We start from the raw sequence: 23,976 nt of genomic DNA, 5'->3' as shown, positions 1-23,976 counted from the left end.
CTCCCATGCCCTCTTTGTGTGTAATAGAATATTCTATTTTCTTATTCGCTCAAGTTTCTCTTGGTGTCCCCTGCTATTCTCCCCCTCTTTCCCATCCCCCATGCCATCTTAGATTATTTAGTGTTCCACCCTCACCCTGTTAATTATTCTTCTGATTACTATAATAGTGAATATTATAATAGTGAATAGAGTTCACTACAGAGAATTAAACATAACATTTCTCTACAAAGGAATACAGATAATTAGATCTCACTGAGGCCCTTAAAAAGGCAAATTTAAAAATTATAAGTTTTCTTTCTTTCCCCTCTGTATCCTATTTACCTTTTCAGGTTTCTCTCGATTTTTGTGGTTGGATATCAAACTTTCCATTTAGCCCCGGTCTTTTCTGTGCAAATACCTGGAATTCTTCAATTTTGTTGAATGCCCATACTTTCCCTTGGAAATATATAGTCAATTTTGATGGGTAGTTGATCCGTGGTTGCAGGCCCAGCTCTCTTGCCTTTCTGAATATTGTATTTCACGCCTTGCGGTCTTTTAGTGTTGAGGCTGCCAGTTCCTGATTGTTGCTCCTTGATATTTGAATTGTTTCTTTCTGGCTTCTTGTAAGATTTTTTCTTTTGCTTGGAAACTCTTGAATTTTGCAATGATATTTCTTGGTGTTTTCCTTTCTTGATCGAATGCCGCAGGTGTTCTGTGAATCCTTTCAATGTCTATATTGCCCTCTTGTTGTAGGATTTCAGGGCAATTTTGCTGAATTATTTCTGTTAGTATAGAGTCCAGGTTTTTATTAATTTCTGGTTTTTCTGGAAGACCAATTATTCTCAAATTGTCTCTTCTAGACCGGTTTTCTTGGTCTGTCACTCTCTCATTGAGATATTTCATGTTTCCTTCTATTTTTTCAGTCTTTTGGCTTTGTTTTATTTGTTCTTGTTGTCTTGAGAGATCATTAGTTTCTACTTGCTCAATTCTAGCCTTTAGGGATTGATTTTCGGCTATAATCTTTTGGTTTTCAGCCATAATCTTCTGGTTAACGGCCATAATCTTTTGGTTTTCGGCCATAATCTTCTTGTTTTCAGCCATAATCTTCTGGTATTCCTTTTCAATCTGGTCATTTCTTGTGTTCAATTTGCTTATCAGTTCATTTGGTTTCTGAGCCTCGCTTTCCAGTTGCAAGATTCTACCTTTTAAACTGTTATTTTCTTGCCAGATCTCTTCCATTTTCCTCAGAATCTCAGATTTGAACTCTTCCATAGCTTGTGAGGAGTTTTCCTTATTTGGGGAGGGTCTGGATGGTTGTTTGTTCTCCTCCTCTGTTTGCTCGGTTGTCTGGATTTTCTCTGTGTAAAAGCTGTCGAGTGTTAAAGACTTCTTTTTTTTGTTATTATTCTTTCTCTTCTGAATTTCCTGTAACTGATTAGCCATCATTAGCCCAGCAGCTTCTCAGGTTTATCCTCGCTCTCAGTGTCTGTCAGAGATCTATTGGCTCCTGAGGTCTGAGATCTAGTTTTTTCCAAGGTCAAGCCCCCTGGTGGATTCCCTTGCTTGATCCTCTGCAGGAGGTTCCTTTACAAGTCTCAGGGAGCTACTTCCACAGTCGTATACCCGTCTGCACTGGTTCCCCACTTAGGCTTTAGTTCCTGGTTGTGTCTGCCTCCACCCACGCCTCTGCTCAGCCGGCACCCACGTCTCTGCTCAGCCGGCACTCTGCTCCCAGCGTCCACTCTCTGCTCCCACACGCTCAGATTTCGCGTGCGTTCTTGACTTAATGGGGTCCTAAGTCTTGCTGCTCTTAGGAACAGGTCCCGGAGCTGCTGATGACTCGATGGGTGCCCCAAACTTGCTCTATTTCTTTTTAGCTGGGTTCGGAGCTGTAGGTGAGTGTGGAGGGGGTGGGGGTGGGGCGGTTGCTCAGCCCGCGATTGAGTGAGAGCCCTTTTTAGCCTGGAAATGTCTCGATTCCACGTACCTTCCACGCTGTGCCCTGTTGTGGGGTTCCTCCGTTCGTCTGGACTTGTTTTTATGTCCCCTTGAGGAGTTTTGTGTGTTTCGGTCAGGAGAGGTTAAGAGCTGCTTCTTACTCTGCCGCCATCTTAACCCGGAAGCCTCATGACATTTATTTTTTATGCCAAAATTCATTTATTTATACATTTACATATAAATCCTTTATACATATAATTGCAGAAATGTTTATATTTATATATTGTATATTTTATATACATGTTGTATCTGACTATTTTATTTCTTACTAATTAAAAGCGTTAATGCATTTAATACATTGATCCTTAGTTAAGCATAAAAATTACTAATACTCTCAGGGTAGAAAGACTTTAAAATTTTTTTAATTGTCATGCAAAACAAAGTTCCATTTTGGTCATTGTTGTAAGTGCAAAAGTTATACGTAATCAAAATCCCCAAACAAAACCAAAAATATACTGATGCGAAAGATCACTCCAACAGTTCTTTCTCTGTAAATAGATAGCATTCCCTGTCATAAGTCTTTCAGAATTATCTTAGATCATTGCATTGCTGAGAGTAACCAAGTTTTCACAGATTACCTTTGTATGATATTACTATTATTGTGTACCATATTCTCCCAGTTCTGTTGATTTATGATACTCTGCATCAATTCCCGCAGATCTTTCTAGCTTTTTCTGAAATCATCTTGCTTATCATTTCTTATAGCACAATAGTTTCCATTACCAGCTTGTACCACAATTTGTTCAGCCATTTCCCAATTTATGGATATCCCCTCAATTTTTAATTCTTGGCCACCACAAAAATTGCAGCTATAAACATTTTTGTACAAGTCAGTCCTTTCCCCCTTTTTATTATCTCTTTTGGATATAGACCCAGTAGTGGCATTACCAGATCAAAGGGTATACAAAGTTTCATAACCTTTTGGAGTTCCAAATTGTCCTCTAGAGTAGTTGGATCAGTTCACAGATGTGCCAACAAGGCATTAGTGTCCCAATTTTGCCACATCCCCTGCAATATTTATCAATTTCCTTTACTGTCATATTGGCCAATCTGATAGATGGAACCTCAGCATTGTTTTAAAGTTCATTTCTCTAATCAAGAGTGATTTAGAACATTCTTTCATATGATTATTGATGACTTTGATTTCTTTTTCTGAAAATTGCTTGTCCATATCCTTTGACTACTTGTCAATTGGGGGGTGACTTATATTCTTTTTTCTACTTTCAGAATATTTATTTTATTTTATTTTATTTTCATTTTTATTTAGAATATTTTTCCATGGTTACATTATTCATGATCCCCCTCTCATTTTCTTCTCCCCCTTCCCAAAGTCGACAAAATTGTACTGGGTTATACATGTCTCATTTCTATGTTATTCAAAACTTATTTCTATGTTATTCATATCTGCAGTAGAGAGATTCTTTAATATCAAAGCCCTAATCACATCCCTATTGCACTAGGTGGTCGATCATATATTTTTCTTTTCATTTATTTATTTATTTGCTTGTTCACTTATTTATTTATTTGTTTATTTATTTATTTAAACCTTTAACTTCGGTGTATTGGCTCCTTGATGGAAGAGTGGTAAGGGTAGGCAATAGGGGTTAAGTGACTTGCCCAGGGTCACACAACTGGGAAGTGACTGTGGCTGGATTTGAACCTAGGACCTCCCGTCTCTAGGCCTGACTCTCAATCCACTGAGCTACCCAGCTTCCCCCAATCATATATTTTTCTAATGCTTTTCTGGTTCCACAGTTCTTTCTCTGGATGTGGATAGTGTTCTTTCTCCTAAGTTCCTCTGGATTGTCCTGAGTCATTGCATTGCTACTGGTAGAAAAGTCCATTATGTTTGATTGTGCCATAATGTATCAGTCTCAGTGTACAATGTTCTCCTGGTTCTGCTCCTTTTGCTTTGCATAAATTCCTGGAAATCTTTCCAGTTCACATGGAATTCCTCCAGTTCGTTTTTCCTTTCAGCACAATAATATTCTTTCACCAACATATACCACAATTTATTCAGCCATTCCCCAAATGATGGACATTCCCTCATTTTCCATTTTTTTTGCCACCACAAAGAGTGTGGCTATGGATATTTTTATATGAGTCTTTTTCCTTATTATCTCTTTGGGGTACAGACCCAGAAGTGGTATGTTTGGGTCAAAGGGCAGGCCTTCATTTAAGCCCTTTGTGCATAGTTCCAAATTGCCCTCCAGAATGGTTGGATCTTTTCACAACTCTACCATCAGTGCTTTAATGTCCCAATTTTGGAGTGGCTTGTATTCTTACAAACTTAGCTCTTCATAAATTTGTGAAATTAGACCTTTATCAGAGACATTCATTATAAGATGTTTTCCCCAGTTTGTTTTTTTCCATCTAATCTTGGTTAGATTAGTTTTGTTTGAATAAGACCTTTTTAATTTAGTATAATCAAAATTATTCATTTTACATCTTATAACACTCTTATCTCTTGTTTGGTCATAAATTCTTCCCTTCTCCAAAGATCTGTCAGGTAAACTATTCTGTGTTCCCCTAATTTAGTTATGGTATCACTCTTTATATCTAAATCATATATCCATTTTGACCTTATCTTGGTAGAGGGTGGAAGATATTGGTCTATACCTGACTTCTGCCATACTATTTTCCAATTTTCCCAGGAGTTTTTGTTCAAGAATGACTTCTTATTCTAAAAGCTAGGTCATTGGATGAAATTTCTTTAAGAAGCAAAAAAAATTCTTTTGAAGATAATGTAATAATAACACTGTAAGAAGATATTGTAAAAAAAGAAAATTACTAAGAAAATACAAACCATCTTCTCAAAGACTATAAAGTAATGGTATATGACATGTTATTCAAGATTAATTCCCATGGAGACTTCTTTACCGAAGGGTCCTCAGTAATTAGCTTGGAGATTACCTCCATCAAGAAATCTCCAGGGGGCAGCTGGATAGCTCAGTGGATTGAGAGCCAGGTCTAGAGATGGGAGGTCCTAGGTTCAAATCTGGCCTCAGACACTTCCCAGCTGTGTGACCCTGGGCAAGTCACTTAACCCCCATTGCCTAGCCCTTACCACTCTGGAACCAATATACAATATTAGTTCCAAAATGGAAGATAAGGGTTTAAAAAAAAATCTCCACATTGCCAAAGTGAGACTAAAGCAAGTGAAGGCCAAAAAACCCTGATTGATTAGTTTGAAAATAAGGACGAATTTTCCCACACAAAAAATCCAATAGTAATCATTAATAACTGAATTTTAGTTGACTTAATGATCAGACTTTTGTTTAATAATTTAAAGAGATTTAAAAGATAAAAATCATGTCTCTAATTCCTTATTTCTCTAACCCAGGGAAAAGACTCTAAGGAGGCCCAAGCTGAAGAAAATACAGTACCCCAAACTGCATAGGGTGTAAGATGAGCGAACCCTTTCTGGAAAAGCAGACATATGTAATTCAGACACATTTATCATGGTTTGGAATTGCTTTGCGTCAGTTCCCAAGGAGACCCATTTGAAAAAGAGAGAAATAAAACCTGGAGTGATTCAATCACTCGTGGAGACCTGGAAAAGAAATCATCAAAGCTGCCATGTCTTTAGCCTTTTCTTTATCTACCTTACTTAGGTTAAGGTCTTACTAAATGAAGTAACTGACTAAACAACAAGGTAGCAATAAACACAAGTTAAAAAAGACTTACTCTTTTATCAAGACACTTGTCATATGTGTCCTTTTTTTGTTAATTAGTGTCAGGTTTTTATTATTTAAAAAAAATCCAATGGGTGACACACACAATAACCAAATCATTTCATGATTCATTTCATAACACTAAACTCCTTTTGGTTACTTAGATAATAATAATAACACAGCAAGAATACTAGTGAGCCTTTTTTCCTTAAATATAAAATATCAATACTTTTTGGGGGGACAAAATATATATTTTCACTTTGCTATTCTCAGCAAAGCAATGATCTGGGACAATCCTGAAAGACTTATGACAGAATGCTATCTACCTCCAGAGAAAGAACTGTTGGAGTTAGATGGATGCAGATCAAAGCATACTCTTTTTTTTACATCAGTCTATTTATGATTTTATTTAGGGATTTTGGTTTTGTATGAGTGAGCTGTTGCAACAATGACCAATATGAAAATGGGTTTCGCAAGATAAAAATAAAATTAAAAAACAAAAACCCCCAGATATTTCCCAATTAGCATTTAAACTAATTCCTGTCCAAACTAAAATGCACTTGCCCTAAAGAGTATTTTGAGTAAAAGAAAGGGTAGATGTGTCCTTTAACTTGGACAGTATGGTACTAACATTATTGCATTTGATCAAAGTTTTTTTGCTTTTCCATTTTTATATTATTTAGTTATTTTTAATTCAATTCAAATTTTAATTCAATAAGCATCTATTGTATAATTACTCTAAACCATGCACCATGTTTGGCACTGGGGATACAAAATCAAAAATAAAATTTCTTATTTTCCAGGAGGCATCTAGATGGTACAGTGGATGGAGTGATGGGTCCATCTTTAGATACTTACTATCTGTATGATCCTGGATAAGTCATCTAACTGATAATAATAACACCTCCCTCTTAGGGTTATTGTATAGATCAAATGAGATAATATTTGTGAAGTGCTTTGCACAGAGCCTGGTAGGCATTTTTAGAGTGCTTATTCCTTTTCTTTCCCTTTAAGGAGTCTATATTTGACTAGTAGGGAAGTTGAACAAAATGTATCAGATAAATCTATGCCAAATACATATAGAGTAAATGTAAGGTAATTTTTTTTAGGGGAAGGAAAAACACAAACAACTGGGAAGGGGGATGAGAATAGGCTTTCTGTAGGAGGTGATAGGTTTTGAAGGAAGCTGAGGATTCCTTAAAGAAGAACATAAGAATAAGCTCATTCTAGATGAAGAGGAGAGCTTGAACAAATACAGAAGAGGAAGAGAGAATGTTTGTATATGGGGAAGAGTAAGAACAGTCTGTTGGAAGCATAGCATGTATGAAAAAGAATAATGGACAATCAGCCTGGTCTTTTTGGTTACTTTCTTTAATCGATTTAATTTCATACAAATTTTCCTTCCTGCTGAAATGTTTTCTTCTTTTGTTACATTTAAAATTATTTTGAGAGACTGGCTTTGGAATATCAGCTTATTGATTAGGCAGGCATTATAACCAATAAAGTAATATGTCAATGGCCCCCCCCACAAATGACCAAAGACTTGGAAACTCTGTCAGGAAGATCTATTAACAGAGATTTAGGAGTTCATTATTCAGCCCCTCCCTTAAACATCCCAAAATACCTCGAATAGATAAAGAACTAATTAGGAGATGATCTTTCAAACTTCCAACCCCTTCTTATCCCCAGGTGATGAGCATGGGAATAGGCTGGAAGGCAGGAAGAAGAGAATCCTTGTCTCACTTTTCTATTAATCAGGTTTTATTAAAAGGAAGATATTCATTTGGGATTCCTAAAGACAAAGAAAATGTAAAAATACAGTCTCTGAACTAGAATCCAGACACAGGAATACACAAAAATTCTCTCTAATCTATGACTCTTAAGTAGAAGCTAGTATAATATATGAAAAATAAATTCTCACACTTTCAAGTCCCCAAATCAGGTGTGTCTTCCTCTAGGAAGCTTCCACTGATCATTCTAGATAAGAATAATCTTCAAATTTCTCAAAGCACTTTGCACAATCAATCAACATTTAAAAACATACCAGGGGGACAGCAGGGTAGCTCAGTGGATTGAGAGCCAGACCTAGAGACGGGAGGTCCTAGGTTCAAATCCAGCCTCAGACACTTCCCAGCTGTCACTTGACCCCCATTGCCCACCCTTACCACTCTTCCATCTATGGGCCAATGCACAGAAGTTAAGGGTTTAAAAAAAAAACATACCAGGGACTTCTGGGTTAAGATGGCTGCAGGGTAGAAGTAGGGTGCTTTACTCTCCTCACTGAATCCATACAGCATACAGCCAAAGGACAAAGAAACCAAATCCAGATGAAAGAAGGGACCCCACAATAGGGCACAGTATTGAAGGTACATGGGATTTGGGCACTTCCATGCTATAAGGGGGGGAATAGCTCCCATCAAAGTGCGAGCTGATCAACCCTCCCCTACCCCACCCACAGTACCAGAGTCAGAGGCTGTGCACCAGAGTTAGAGCGAGTTGGGGTGCAAAATCTAGCTCCTTGGCAGCTAACTGGCACCACTGGGACCTTGTCCCTGAGAGCAGCAAGACTTGAGACCCCAGGAGGCTGGAGAGCTCAGACCTTGGGCGGGGGAGTGGGGCTGAGAGAGGCAGTAGAGAGTGGAAGAAGCTCAGCACGCTGAGACTCAGGGGAAAACCTCAGGTGGAGGAGCAAGTGTGGGCCAATTTCTGGGCTCTGGGAAGCTGACTAGGATCACAGGGGCTTGACCCTGAAAACAGGTAGACCAGAGACCCCAGGAGGCTGGGGAGTACAGACCTTGGGCACAGGAGTGAGGCTGAGAGGGGTTGCAGACAGCAGAGACCTAGCAGACAGACAGTGGAAGCCAGGAGATTTGAAAGTAGCCTCAGGCAAAAACTGCTCCTTAGCTCCAAACAAAGAGAGTCTGCTTGCCTTACTTAGACTTCTGGCTGAGAAAGAAATGATGCCAAGCAAGTCCCAAGAAATAATCACCAAAAAGATCAAGAAAAAAGCTCTGACACTTGATATTATCTGCACAGAAAAAACCCAGAAAACAGAGGAAGACAAACAATTAAAGACATCCAAACCTTATCAAAAAAATGAAAATTGGTCACAAGCTCTTGAAGAGTTCAAATCTGATATCATGAGAAAGATGGAAGAGATCTGGCAAGAAAATAACAGTTTAAAAGGCAGAAATTTGCAATTGGAAATTGAGGTTCAGAAATCAAATGAAAAGATAAGGAAATTGAAGACCAGAAATGACCAGCTGGAAGCCATGAAGAGCCAGATAGAACAGATTGAAAAGGAAAACCAAAAGGTTATAGCCAAAAACCAGTCTTTAAAGGCTAGAATTAGGCAAATAGAAGCCAATGATCTCACAAGACAGCAAGAATTAATAAAGCAAAGTCAGAGGACTGAAAAATAGAAGGAAACATGAAATATCTCACTGATAGGATGACAGATAAAGAAAACAGGTCTAGAACAGACAATTGAGAATCATTGTTCTTCCTGAAAAATCAGAAATTAATAGAAATTTGTACACCATAATACAAGAAATTATCCAAGAAAACTGCCCTGATCTTCTTCAACAAGAAGGCAAAACAGACATTGAAAGGATCCATAGATCACCCTCTACACTAAACCCTCAAAAGATAACTCCCCCTGGAATATAATTGCCAAATTTAAGAGCTTCCAAGTTAAAGAAAAAATATTACAAGAAGCCAGAAAGAGACTATTCAGATATCAAGGAGCACCAATCAGGATCACACAGGATCTGGCAGCCTCCACACTAAAATACCACAAGGCTTAGAACAAGATATTCAGAAAGGCAAGAGAATTGGGTCTACAACTAAGGATCACATACTCATCAAAACTGACTATAAACTTCCAGGGAAAGTATGGGCATTCAACAAGACAGAAGATTTCCAAGTATTTGCACAGAAAAGAACAGGACTAAATGGAAAGTTTGATATCCAACCACAAAAACGAAGAGAAATGTGAAAAGGTAAATAAGAAAGAGAGGGGAAAGAAAGAAAACTCTTATCTTTAAATTTCTCTTTTCAAGGGCTTCAATAAGATCAAATTATTTATATTTCCATATGGAGAAATATGTGTAATTCTAAAAAATTGTACTCACTATTATAGTAATTAGAAGAATTAGTAATAAGGAGAGGTTGGAGTACTAAATGGTCTAAGTTGATATGAGGGGAAAAGTGTGTGGGGGGAATAGAAGATGGCACCATGAGTAACTTAAAGGAATAAGAAAAATAGGATAATCTGTATGACACAGAGAGGGCATGGGAAGGGGAGGGGATGAATACTATTATAAGAAGGAGAGGAAGAGAGTGTTAATAGGAAATACTTAAACCTTACTCTCAGTGGAATTAATCCTGAGAGGGAAGAGTAGCTAGATCCATTGGGATATCAAATTCTAGCTAACCCTACTGATGAAATCAGAAGGGATAAACCAAGGGGGGCAGTGGGGTGGGGAGGTCAAAAAAGGGAGGGGATGAGAGGGGGGAGGGAATACATTAGGCATTAAAAAATAATAAGAGGGATTGGAGGGGGTGGAAAGGGTAATAAACCAAGGGAGGGAACGAAGGGGACTGATTTAAAACAAACCACTGGTTTAAAAGGAAATACCTTTAGAAGGAGTAGAACTAGGAGAGGATATCAAAATGTTAGGGAATACATAGCTGAAAATTATAACCCTGATGAATGGGATGAACTCTCTCATAAAATAGAAGCAAATAGCAGAGTGGATTAGAAAAAAATCCTACCATATGTTGTCTACAATAAACATGCATGAGGCAGGTGAACATACGCAGGGTTAAGGTCAATGGCTGGAGTAAAACTTTTTGGGCTTCAACTGAGAAAAAAAGGCAAGAGTGGCTTTTTGATTTCTGATAAAGCCAAAGTAAAAATAGATATGATTAAAAGAGATAGAGAAGGTAATTACATCCTGATAAAAAAGCAGTATAGATAATGAGAAAATAACAGTACTCAACAAGTACGCAACAAATGGTATAACATCCAAATTTCTAAAGGAGAAACTGGCAGTGCTCAAGGAGGAAATAGATAGTAAAACTATACTAGTGGGAGATCTAATTCTTCCTCTATCAGATCTAGATAAATCAAACCAAAAAATAAATAAGAAATAGATAAGAGAGGTGAATGAAATCCTAGAAAAATTAGAGTTAATAGATATGTGGAAAAAATAAATAGGGACAAAAAGGAATATACCTTCTTCTCAGGTGCACATAGTACATTCACAAAGATTGACCATGTACTAGGCCATAGAAACATGGCAAAGAAATGCAAAAGAGCAGAAAAAATAAATGTAACCTTTTCAAATCATAATGCAATAAAAATAATAATCAGTCAGGGCACATGGACAGGCAAATCAAAAACTAACTGGAAATTAAATAATATGATTCTCCAAAATCAGATAAAGAAGAAATCATAGAAACAATAATTTCATTGAAGAGAATGACAATGATGAGACATCCTACCAAAATCTGTGGGATGCAGCTAAAGCAGTACTCAGGATGAAATTTATATCATTGAGTGCACGTCATAACAAATTAGAGAGGGCAAAGATCAATGAACTGGGCATGCAAATAAAAAAACTAGAAAGGGAAGAAATTAAAAATCTGCAGTTAAAATTAAATTAGAGATTATAAAAATCAAAGGAGAAATCAATAAAATTGAAAGTAAAAGAATTATTGACTTAATAAATAAGACTAGAAGCTGGTACTTTGAAAAAAAAATAAAATTGACAAAGTACTGGTCAATCTAATTAAAAAAAGGAAAGAAGAAAACCAAATTATCAGTATCAAAGATGAAAAGGGAGACCTCACCTTTAATGAAGAAGAAATCAAGGCAATCATTAAAAACTATTTTGCCCAATTATATGACAATAAATTTAGCAATCTAGGTGATACAGATGAATATTTACAAAAATATAAATTGCGTAGATTAACAGCAGAAGAAATAGAATACTTAAATAATCCCATATCAGAAAAATAAATTGAACAAGCCATCAAAGAACTCCGTAAGAAAAAATCCCCAGGACCTGATGGATTCACAAGTGAATTCTATCAAATCTTCAAAGAATAATTAATTCCAATACTATACAAACTATTTGATACAATAAACAAAGAAGGAGTTCTACCAAACTCCTCTTATGACACAAATATGGTACCGATCCCAAAGCCAGGTAGATCAAAAACAGAGAAAGAAAACTACTGACCAATCTCCCTAATGAACATAGATGCAAAAATCTTAAACAGAATACTAGCAAAAAGACTCCGGCAAGTGATCATGAGTGTATTCATTATGATCAGGTGGGATTTATACTAGGAATGCAAGGATGGTTCAACATTAGGAAAACCATTCACATAATTGACCATATTAACAAGGAAACTAACAAAAACCACATGACTATCTCAATAGATGCTGAAAAAAGCCTTTGACAAAATACAACACCCATTCCTAATGAAAACACTAGAAAGGTTTAAGTATAGAAAGGCCTTTCCTAAAAGTAATAAATGGTATATATCTAAAACCATCAACAAACATCATCTGCAATGGGGATAAATTAGAAGCATTTCCAATAAGATCAGGAGTGAAACAAGGATGCTCATTGTCACGTCTATTATTTAACATTGTACTGGAAACACAAGCAGTAGCAATTAGAGAAGAAAAAGAAATTGAAGTGTTATAATCATTAATCTGGGATGAGATGGATGCCACTTTGACTGACAGGGATGGCAGTTGAGAGATTTGGAATGTTCCTAGGTGTCTTGAGCCAGGGGCAAACGTTGGTTAGCCCCATCCTATATATACACCCTTACATCTACAGTGAAGGAAATCTCTGGACTCAGAGGCTCAGAACTGGAGACCACAGATCTCTGAGTTGAGGCTTGAGTAAGCCTCTGTGAATCAAACTGGGCAGAGAGTGGCTTAAGGGTGGCTGAAGGGTGGTTGAAAGGTGGAAGGGTGGTTGAAGAAGAAGAAGGTAGGAAAAGCCTGAACCTATTTTTTAGCTAGACTGTGAGAGCTAGTGAACTATCAACAATATTTGTAGGAGAGCCGAGAGAATACAAAGACCATCAATATTTATCTTCAGCAATAGCCTTCTTTATTCTCTGGTTTGGCTGTGGCCGGGTCTGGCCAGAGAAAGAGAGAGGGAGAAGACCCAAGCCTCCATCAGTTTAGCAGCCTCCAGTCCTGATTATCAATTAGTTTAATAGTCAATAGAGCAATAGGGTTTCCAATCCTCAATCCTTTACCTTGTTATCCTTTCCCTATCAATAGATAAACAGTGTTTAATAACAAGTACCTTCCTGAGTGGTCATTCTATCATAGCTCTTAGGAAAGGAGACCAAATACGCAGTCAGATCATAATTATTATCAAAAGCTAATCAATGACTCATTACCAATCTATCCAACCCCAGGTTGGGCCTAGAGAGGTTAACCATCCACCTAACCTCTCAAGGGTCCTCACTTGGGCAGCTGTTAAAGGAAATCACTAATAACTAAAAGTTAATCAACTAAGCCTGTCAGGGAGAAGGGGATAGTTTACAGCAGCAGCCAGGGTGAGAGGAGTAGGTGTTCCTTCCTGCCAACTGCAGTTGAGGAGATCATAGACAGATACACGTCACTATCATTATACATATATCTCCACTATCCCCCTTTCTTTTAACAGAAGGTACTAAAATAGGCAATGAGGAGACCAAGCTAAAACTCTTTGCAGATGATATGATGGCCTACTTAAAAATCCTAGAGAATCAATTAAAAAGTTAGTGGAAATTATCAACAACTTTAGTAAAGTTGCAGGATACAAAATAAACGCACATAAATCATCAGCATTTCTATATATATTTCCAACACATCACAGCAAGAAGAGTTAGAAAAATTCCATTTAAAATCACCCTAGACAACATAAAATGCTTAGGAATCTATTTGCCAAGACAAACACAGGAATTATATGAACACAACTATGAAACCTTTCCACACAATTAAAACTAGATCTAAACAATTGGAAAAACATTGAGTACTCATGGGTAGGACAAGCTAACATAATAAAAATGAACATTCTACCCAAATTAATTTACCTGTTTAGTGCTATACCTATCAAACTACCAAAAAACTTTTTACTGAATTAGAAAAAAATCTATAACAAAGTTCATTTGGAAGAAAAAAAGACCAAGAATATCAAGGGAAATAATGAAAAAAATATGAAGGAAGGTGGCTTAGCAGTACCAGATCTTAAATTGTGCTATAAAGCAGTAGTCATCAAAACAATTTGTAACTGGCGAAGAGACAGAGGGAGGATCAGTGGAATAGACTAGTAAGCGACCTCAGCAAAATAGTCTTAGATAAACCCAAAGAACCTAGCTTTTGGGGCAAAAACTCACTATTTGACAAAAACTTCTGGGAAAATTGGAAAACAATATGGGGGAGATTGGGCCTAGATCAACATCTCACACCCTATACCAAGATAAACTCAGAATGGGTGAATGACTTGAATATAAAGAAGGAAAGTATAAGAAAATTAGGTGAGCACAGAATAGTATACTTGTCAGATCTATGGGAAAGGAAAAATTTTAAAACCAAGCAAGAGTAGAAAAAAATCACAAAATGTAAAATAAATAATTTTGTCTATATTAAACTAAAAATTTTTGTAAAGACAAAACCAATGCTACCAAAATTAGAAGGGAAGCAACAAATTGGGAAAAAATATAACAAAAAAACTCAGACAAAGGTCTAATTGCTCAAATATACAAGGAGCTAAATAAATTGTACAAAAAAATCAAGCCATCCCCTAATCGATAAATGGGCAAGGGACATGAATAGGCAATTTTCAGGTAAAGAAATCAAAACTATCAATAAGAACATGAAAAAGTGTTTTAAATCTCTAATAATAGAGAAATGCTAATCAAAACAACTCTGAGGTATCACCTCACATCTAGCAGATTGGTTAAAATGACAACAAGGGAGAGGAATGAATGTTGGAGGGGATGTGGCAAAATTGGGACATTAATACATTGCTGATGGAGTTGTGAACTGATCCAACCATTCTGGATGGCAATTTGGAACTATTCTTAAAGGGCTTTAAAAGACTATCTGCCTTTTGATCCAGCCTTAGCACTGCTTGGATTATACCCCAAAGAGATAATAAGGAAAAAGACTTGTACAAAAATATTTATAGCTGCGCTCTTTGTGGTGGCAAAAAATTGGAAAATGAGATAATGTCCTTTGATTGGGTAATGGCTGAACAAATTTTGGTATCTGTTGGTGATGGAATACTATTGCGCTCAAAGGAATAAAGAACTGGAGGAATTCCATGTGAACTGGAAAGACCTCCAGGAATTGATGCAGAGTGAAAGGAGCAGATCCAGGAGAACACTGTACACAGAGACTGCTACACTGAGGTACAATCGAACATAACAGACTTCTCTACTAGCAGCAATGCAAGGATCCAGAGCAAGGCTGAGGGACTTCTGAGAAAGAAAACTAGCTACATTCAGAGGAAGAATTATGGGAGGAGAAACATAGAAGAAAATCAACTGCTTGAACACATGGCCTGATGTGGATATTATTGGGGATGAACTCTAGTCCAACTATCAATATTATGGAATTGGGTCTTGATCAATGATACATGTAAAACCCAGTGGAATTTTTAATTGACTAGGGGGGGTTAGGGGAGTTTGGGGGAGAGGGAAAGAAAATGAAATATGTAACTATGGTGAAATATTCAAAATAAAAATTAACAACAACAACAACAACAACGACAACAACAACATACCAGATACTTTGTTAAGTGCTGGGGAAACAACAACAAAAAAGACAAAAGATAATGCCTTACTGGCATTTTTTTTCAATCCAGTTTTGTAATGAATGCGAATATCTTTGATAACAACAAAAGATAGTTTTCAACCAAGAACTCAATGGAGATGAAGCTGGGAACATAGCTCTTTTTGCCCAGAGCACAGGAAAAATCCTGAAGGAGAATGGTATCAGGAGGAAAGGGGGGCATGACATGTGGAGAAGTGGAAGGGAACTTGGCAGTTTTGCCAGGAGTAATTTTTACTGAAGGAAAAAATGTTCAGACTGATATAATCTAACAATCCCCAAACTGCCCCATTATTCCCAACTGCTTCTGATATCTGAGATTCTCTTTTTCATCTGGAACCATTATAAAACTCTTTCATGGGTCCTTATATATTAATATCTACAAGTTGAAAAGTACCAGCTCTCACTGTCTCATTTTTTTCATAGCTCTCTTCCTCTAATTTCCTTTATTTGCCTTTATTATGTGTCCTGCTGCCATGATATGTCCTTTCACCAGATCATCGAATCTCAGAGTTGGAAGGAACCCTATAGGTCATCAAGTCCAGTCTCTCAGGGGTACACTGGAGCAAGCTCACACTCTCATTACAATTATTACATTTTCATTGTGCACAGTTACAACTTGGAAATTAGCAAAGTCTTTTAATCAGGACTTGATTTATTATGTTGATGTCTAGACTTAATAAAATAATGGAGATAATTTTAATAATGCAGGTTAAACTTCAAAGTTTGTCATGGATACTGTTTTTTTTTTTTGAGAGCAGGTTGTTAAAAACATTTACCAGCATATGACTATTCCGACAAATGATTGTCCCGCTATTGTGCTTAAAGAGTTTGAGTAACATGGAATTGATTATATCTTGAGGCAGCCTCATTCACTTTTAGATAGTTTTAATTGTAAGGAAGTTAAAACAATTTTTTAACTTTTAAAAAGTTAAGAAATGTTTTTTTCTTAGATACCAAGGCTAAATCTGCCTCTCTCTATCTTCTACACATTAATTCTAGTTTTGGCCTTTCAGGTCAAGTAACAAATCTAATTTCTCTTCCAGGTGACTAGTCTTCAGACACTCTCTACCTCCTTTTCCTTCTCTTCAGTTCCAACTTCCGATCTTCTTGGCATGGGCTTCTCACCATCTTGGTCCTCTTCCTCTGAATCTGCTCTACTTTGTCAATGAACATACTAAAATGTTCTGCTAAGAGGTGAGCCCAATAGGCAGGCGTGATCTAACCAGAACAGATTACTTTGGGACTACCTGTGGAAGGCATGTAGTAAGTATTTAATAAATGCACCATGGCTAGCATATAAAAATGTTTAATAAATGGTGACTTTTCTTGTTCATCACTTCACTTGAATGAAACAGTACTCTCCTTTGGTAGAAGCAGGGCTAGAAAGGCTAAGGAAGAGGAAAGGTACTGAAGGCTATTTTTTTTAAATCAATTTTTTCAATTACATGTAGAAACAATTTTTCCCTCCCTTTTAACCCCCCCTTCCCCAAGAAGGCAGATAATATGATAAAGGTTGTACATATATTATCACATAATACAATTTTTCCTGTTCATCATGTGAAATGAGACACATATTGCTTACAATAGAGAAAAATTCATGGAGGAAATAAAGTGAAGAATGGTATGTTTTGATCTCCATTTGGACTCTGTTTACTCCTTCTATGGAGGTGGATGTCCTTTTTCATCTTGAGTCACTTGGAGTTGTCATGGATCCTTGCCTTGTTGATAACAGTTAAGTCATTCACAGGTGATCATCATAGGTTATTAATGGTACTATGTGCAATTCTACAGATTCTGCTCAGTAAACTTTGCATCACTTTTACATGTCTTTCTAGGTGTTTTTTTTGTGATAATCTTGTTTTAAAATAATTTTAAAATAAGGTGAATGACTACAGATCCCAGGTAATCATTCACAAAGCCATTCTTCTTGTTCTTTAACTAGTTAGAAGGATTTCAGGAGAATAGGCTGCCACATACTGGAGGAGAAGCAGGAGGAAAAAGGGATTTCAAGGTTTACAATTTGTGGGATAAACTGACAACAATTTCCCAAACTTGTCCTGGACCAGACACTCCCCAAGCCACCAAAGACAAAACACTTTCCTTTTTAAATTTTTCTTCTTCATGTAACTTCAATACAAAGGCTGTGAGGAACAGATGTTCTATTGGTGAGCTTAAGACTGGCAATTCATGCAGGGTCTTGTGACATGGCATAAATGAAGGCAGCTAACTTGGCTTCTTATCCTGTCACATGGCTGGAAAATGGACTATGTGGAAGTAAACAAAGACTTCATGACACCATGTCTGGCTCGGGAAATAACTTGGGGGAGTTCTCTAGGGTGGGCCAACATTTTGGCATTTATTGTCATCTCCTTGAGTCCTTTATTAATGACCTTGGGAGTGAGTAAACAGCCTGATAATGAAATTTGCAGATGATCCTAAATGGAGAGATGGGACAGACACCAGAAAAACCAGAAGAATAACATAAAGGAGTTAGGGCTACAGGAAGGGAAGATGAAAGGCAGAAACAAAGGGCGAATCATCTTGGAAAAATGCAAACTAATCCATCTGGGAAGAAATGATTGGAAAACCAGACACCCATTGGGCTGTTCAATCCTGAAGAGCAGTACCAATCAAGACTTCTCTGTTGACCTTATTTTATGTTTGGATATTTGTTTATTCTATGAATCTAGTATAGACCAAAGAGCCAGGATTATGGAAGGGGAGAGAAAGATGTTGGTCCTTAGGGTGATCTTATCATGGATATGGCTTGACTCTATTTAGAACATTTCTTTTCCAACTTTCCCCTCCCACAACCTGGATACACGCACACAATACATATACTTCCCCAACGTTGCTTTAGGATGCTGTGAGAGACAGCCTGATGTAAAGGGTAGGGCACTAGATTTGGTATCAGGAAAACCTGAGTTCAAAATCCCATTCAGAGATGAGTTGTGTGATACTAAGCAAATTAATTAACCACATTTGATTAACCAACCTCAGATTTCCCATCTGAAAAATAAAGTAGTTGGATTAAGATTTTAAGTTCCTTCCAGATCTAAACCTATGTATTCATGAAGATAGAATTACATATGTTGCTACAGATTGTGAAAAACAAGTGTCTAATGTGATACAAGTAATATACTAATAAGAAACCTCCTCAGATAAAAAATATCCATTATTCATTTAATCTTTTCATGTTTTAAACTAATTGGCCCCTGATATGTCAAAGAAAACACATTCTATTCCTTGGTCAGGGGTGACATGGGATGTGTTGAGTTTTATAAATGATTAAAGCATGCACTGTTTATATGATGCAAAAGAACAAATTCTGTATAAATTCGATACTATTTGTTATTTTGTTCTATGAGCCTTATCATGGACACACTTCCTTTTAATGTCTCTTGTTAAATCTTTGTAATTATGATCTGATGATGATCAGAGAGTCTAACATTTTCCAAAATGCTCTGGGAGCTGACATTTTTATAAGTTTGGAAAGTGCTCTATTTTGGAAATTCCTGTGTGAGACCCCATTGAAACATTCTTGATGTTACAATACCATTAACTTGAAACATTCTGAAGAAAAACAGACTTGTTGGCTCCTGTTATCCTGGAATAAATAGCGCTATGACACGTGCGTGCTGTAGTTTTCCTAAAAGTTCATCATTTTGTTTTGAGTTGCTTCTCCAGTTTGAAAATGTAGGCCAGAAAGCAACATCCTATAAGTGCTGAATGAATGAATCAATGAAAAAAATGTAAAAGCACTTACTATGTACTAGGCAATGGGTAAATGAATACAAAAGTAACACAATCCTTTCTCTCAAGGTGCTTTTATTCTAATAAGGAAAGAGTTCTAAAACCATTTATAAAGTGCTCAAATATCAGGTTTGATGGCTGGGAAGTTCATTTTACTTTTGTATAGATTATTCAACTCCACTATTTGTAAGCAAGAAAAAAAATCACCTACATCATTACTTGTAATAAAGAATTTGATCTTTCTTAATTTGGGAATATTTTCTTCCTCATTTTAACTTTCCAAGTTGTCTTCCATTTCTTGAGCTGTGGAAATATATTTGAGCAACTAGTCTTTCAAGTTCCTTTTCACTGACCTTTGTTGGATTGTCTAAAGACCTGAGGCTCTGAAAATGGAGGCAAATCTGCAGTGGTACTACAAACTCCCACACTGAAAGGTCAAAAAGACAACCCCAACACAAGGAAAATGAAATTACTTTTGTGGTAACATTCACGTCTTTCCTAAAATTTTCAGGGATTAGAACAGTGCCAGTATGTAGTAGGTGCTTAATAAATGCTTATCAACTTGACTTTAAGCTGCTTGCCAATCTAGACAGAGTGGGGGGAAAACGTTATAGGAGCCAAGAGTCTGGGTTTGTGAGCATGAGAATGGAGGTGATGGGATCATAGAGAAGACTTCTTCTTACATGTGAGGCCTTCTATGTGAGAGCTTCATTTTTATGGCAAGCAATCAATTAATGTATCAATCAAGACCTCTTGGGGAGGTTTACTATGAGGGAAGGGTGATGTCCAGAGAAATGTGACATGATCCCAGACCTCCAGAATGTTAAAGCTACTTGGGAAGATAAAATTAACACACATAAAAGATTTAGAGAGTGACCCATTGCAGCATGTATTGGATCAGATGTTAATAGCTTAGATTATAAAATGTTTAAGAGTTCATAATAATAACAATTCTTATTTATCCAAGTGCTTTCCCCCAACTTTTTAAGGGGAATTTTAAATTTATTTTCCCAGTTTTCTTACTTCTTCTCTTTGTGGCAAATTCAGGAAAAGGTATGTGAGGGGTGGTGGAGAATGACATTTGTATCAAATGCTGCAATGTTCTCTTTTTTTATCAAGAAATTTTTCTTTTTCTTAAAAGCCCATAGATTTAGCACTATAAAAGACATTAGAAGCCACCGAGCCTCTCCTTTCAACTCACTTCTCTCATTTTACTGTGATCTAGAGAAATTAAGACATTTGCTGACTGTCACAGTAAGTATATGAAGTAGAATTCAAACTCAATTCTTCTTCACTCAAAGGGCAGTATCATACCCATTATACTATTTAGTTACCCCCTTTTCTCTTCTGTTTAAACAATAGGGTAAAAATTCCCATTTACTTTAAATATTAAAAATTAATCATGATCAAAGGTTCTTAGCATCTCTAAAAACTTTTATGTTGCTAACTTTAAAACTTTTTGAACAGCCTGGACTATGATTTAGTTGGCATAAAGAACTCCTGGTGAGGAAATTCCCTCTACCAATGCAGACTGGATTCTGCTCTTTAGATTTTAGACAATTTTAGACACTTGCTTTGGAGCCAAGAGGCTAAGTGAGTTTCCTGTAAACAGCTGGATTATTTAGATAGACTAATTAATCAAATAACTCAGCAGATCAACTGAGGTATTATTTTTCATAGTTACCATTTGTTATTTCTTGGTCATTTATCTTTAAATTCCTTAGATTTCCAAGGTCTTGGCTGATAGGCACCAAATTCCAGAAATGATCACTATAGCAAGTTTAGTATGTGATTCACTTAACCATTTTGAAAGAGAATGAGAGTCAGAGTGCCATAAGGGAGAAAGTCTTGGTCATAGAGTAAGGAAGAACTGTGTTCAAACCTTATCTCTGAAACTCATGATCTGGGTGACTGTGGCCAACTTATTTAATCTTTCTAGACCCCGTTTTCCTCATCTGTAAAATGGTGGTGGATAATACCACCTACCTCACATAATTTCTCTAAGATTTTAATGAGCCACCATATCTGAAGGGCTTCATGAATCTTAAATTGCTATATAAATGGCAATGTAGTGAGGTAATGTGATGGATGAACAATAGGGAGAATGTATATTGAATGGTAGATAGAAGGCTGGATTTAGCCTTAGACTAAGGAAGAATAATTACTGGATATAGGAACATAACCCACTTACTTCATTTCCTTAATAATCTGTTCCCTAATCTGGAATCAGGAATGACAATGATGATAATACCTACCCAAGTTGTGAGCCTCAAATGAGATGATCTGTGTAAAGGACTATATAAATATTGTTTATCATTATTTTAAGCTTTATTTTATTGGCATCTTTTGTTTTTATACCACTTTTGTTCTTTACAATATCCTTCCCTGTTCTCCTAGCCAGTGAGCTGTCCCTTGTAACAAAGATTTAAACAGAAAGAAAAAAATAAGTTAAAAAACAATCAATATGTCAAACATGACAGATAATACATGTAATATTCTACACCTAAAGTTCTCTACCACTGCAAAGATGAGAAGAGGCAGCATTTTCTCAAATCTTCTTCAAAGCTAAGCTTAGTCTTTATAGATTTAGAGTGTTCGGTTGTCATTTATAATTATTTTAATTTATTTTAATTATGCATATTGTTTTCCTGGTTCTACTTATCATTTCAGTTTATAAAACTCTCAGATTTATATAAACTTAGTAGCATCATCAGAATTCTTCATATTCATTTTTTCTTATGGCATGGTAATAATCTATTACATTCTTGTACCAGATTTGTCTGGCCATTTCTTAGTTAACAGGAATTGCCTTTGCTTTTTTTTCCTTTTTGGTTATTATATAATAGCAGCTAATTAAAAGATTCATATATGTTTTTCTTTTGTAAGTTTGGGATGTGTTTTAGTTTTACTTAGTGTTTAGCAGATTTTTTAAAAGATAAGTGGTTATGATCTGTAATTCACAGAACCATTTGATAATTTTATTTACTAAAAATAGATCAAAAAGCTTATTTAAGAAGGTAGATTGCCTCAGTTGCCACAGAGCCAGGCCTAGAGATAGGAGGTCTTGGCTTCAAATGTGGTTTCAGACACTTCCTAGCTAGGTAACCCTGGGCAAGTCACTTAACCCACATTTCCTAGTCCTTACCACTCTTCTGTCTTGTGACTGATACTTGGTGTTGATTCTAAGGTAGGAGGTAAGAGTTTAAAAAAATTAAAAAAATTATTTTGTTTTAGCTCTGTGGAATCTTACATTACCTGAGAGCCAAGATCTCCAAAAGGTAGGGAAATGTATGGGGTTCAAAGAAGGTAAACTGCATAGAATACAAGTAAGCCAGGCTTTCTCTAGATTTGGTATTCGACTTTATTTTCTCAGAGGATTTAGAATTCCAAATGCTAAAGATTCCTCAAGATTTTTTTTTCACCAAAGCAAGCAAAGGCTTTTTTCTGATTTAAGAAGAGGAATATGACCTTTCCAACTTGGAGCAGCCATGATACCTAGAAATGACCAGACATGTCTTTTCTGCTAAAACACAAAGATGCTTCTGATTCAAAATGTCAATAAATATTTGTTGGCCTGTTTCCAATAAATAAAATATCTTAGAATGTAAAACAGAGATATCTTAGAATTGGAACAAAAAAAATAAGAATTGCAGAATGCACATCCATGGCATTTTCCAATTATTGCTGAAATCATTGTACATATTTATACCCATAAAAATGTTAAGCTGTGAAATGTATATAGGGAATAGTGCTTCAAGAAGTCAGATTCTCTTTCCCCTTTTTTTAAATAAGTAAAATATCTCTTAGCTTATATGACTGTATCTAGAGCTTCCTCTCTCTCTCTCTCTCTCTCTCTCTCTCTCTCTCTCTCTCTCTCTCTCTCTCTCTCTCTCTAAAGGATTGTAAGTTTCCTGAGGACAAGATCTAGGACTAATAATAATAATAACTTACACTTGTAATAGTTTATAAAGCACTTTCACATATGTAATCATTTTATAGTAATGTTGAAATACACATTTTTAGATTAGAAAATGAGAATTAATGAGCTTCAATGACTTATCTAAGATCACAGAGGACTCAAACTCAAGCCTTCTGAATCTGAATCCAGTACACGTTCCTCTAGCATTTTAGCTAAAGTATTTACTCCATGAAGCCCTCTTTACCACATAGGATGTTCCCGAGTACCAAATCAGTCCATACCAGTGCTGTATGGATTTGTAGTTCTTCACAACTGCTAGGAGTTCTGGCTTACGCTTGGCCCTTTGTCAAAATCACAGCCCTACTCAGGTCACTAGTTCCAGAAATCTCATACAGACCAGCTTTGTGCCCCTTCCATCATGCTGAAAAAGAAATGTACCATTTATGGCCTTTCTTGGCCAAATTTCTTGGCATTTCAAGACTCTTTTCACTGGAGACAGGTAACATGTGGCTGCAGTTGTAAGGGGCCTCTCATTTTCTATCCTAATCCATATAGGAGAGCCATTGGGAGTAAAAACGAATTGAATGAGGCTTCTGTATATGTGCGTGTATGCATACACATTTTTCTCTAGTTAGAAACCTGCTGTTTGTTAAATAAAAGTGTCCGTTAGCATTGGAAAATTCTTAATTTAAAAATTACCCATGAAAAATTGGCACTTGAAACAGAGGATGAGGAAATTAGTAATTTTCTCCTATTTTCTGTTCTCAATTGCTTATAGTGTTGGCAGTGATGGG

Source organism: Gracilinanus agilis, chromosome 2 (assembly GCF_016433145.1).
Source record: "Gracilinanus agilis isolate LMUSP501 chromosome 2, AgileGrace, whole genome shotgun sequence".
Classification (NCBI taxonomy): domain Eukaryota; kingdom Metazoa; phylum Chordata; class Mammalia; order Didelphimorphia; family Didelphidae; genus Gracilinanus; species Gracilinanus agilis.
Note: the sequence above shows the minus strand (reverse complement) of the source record.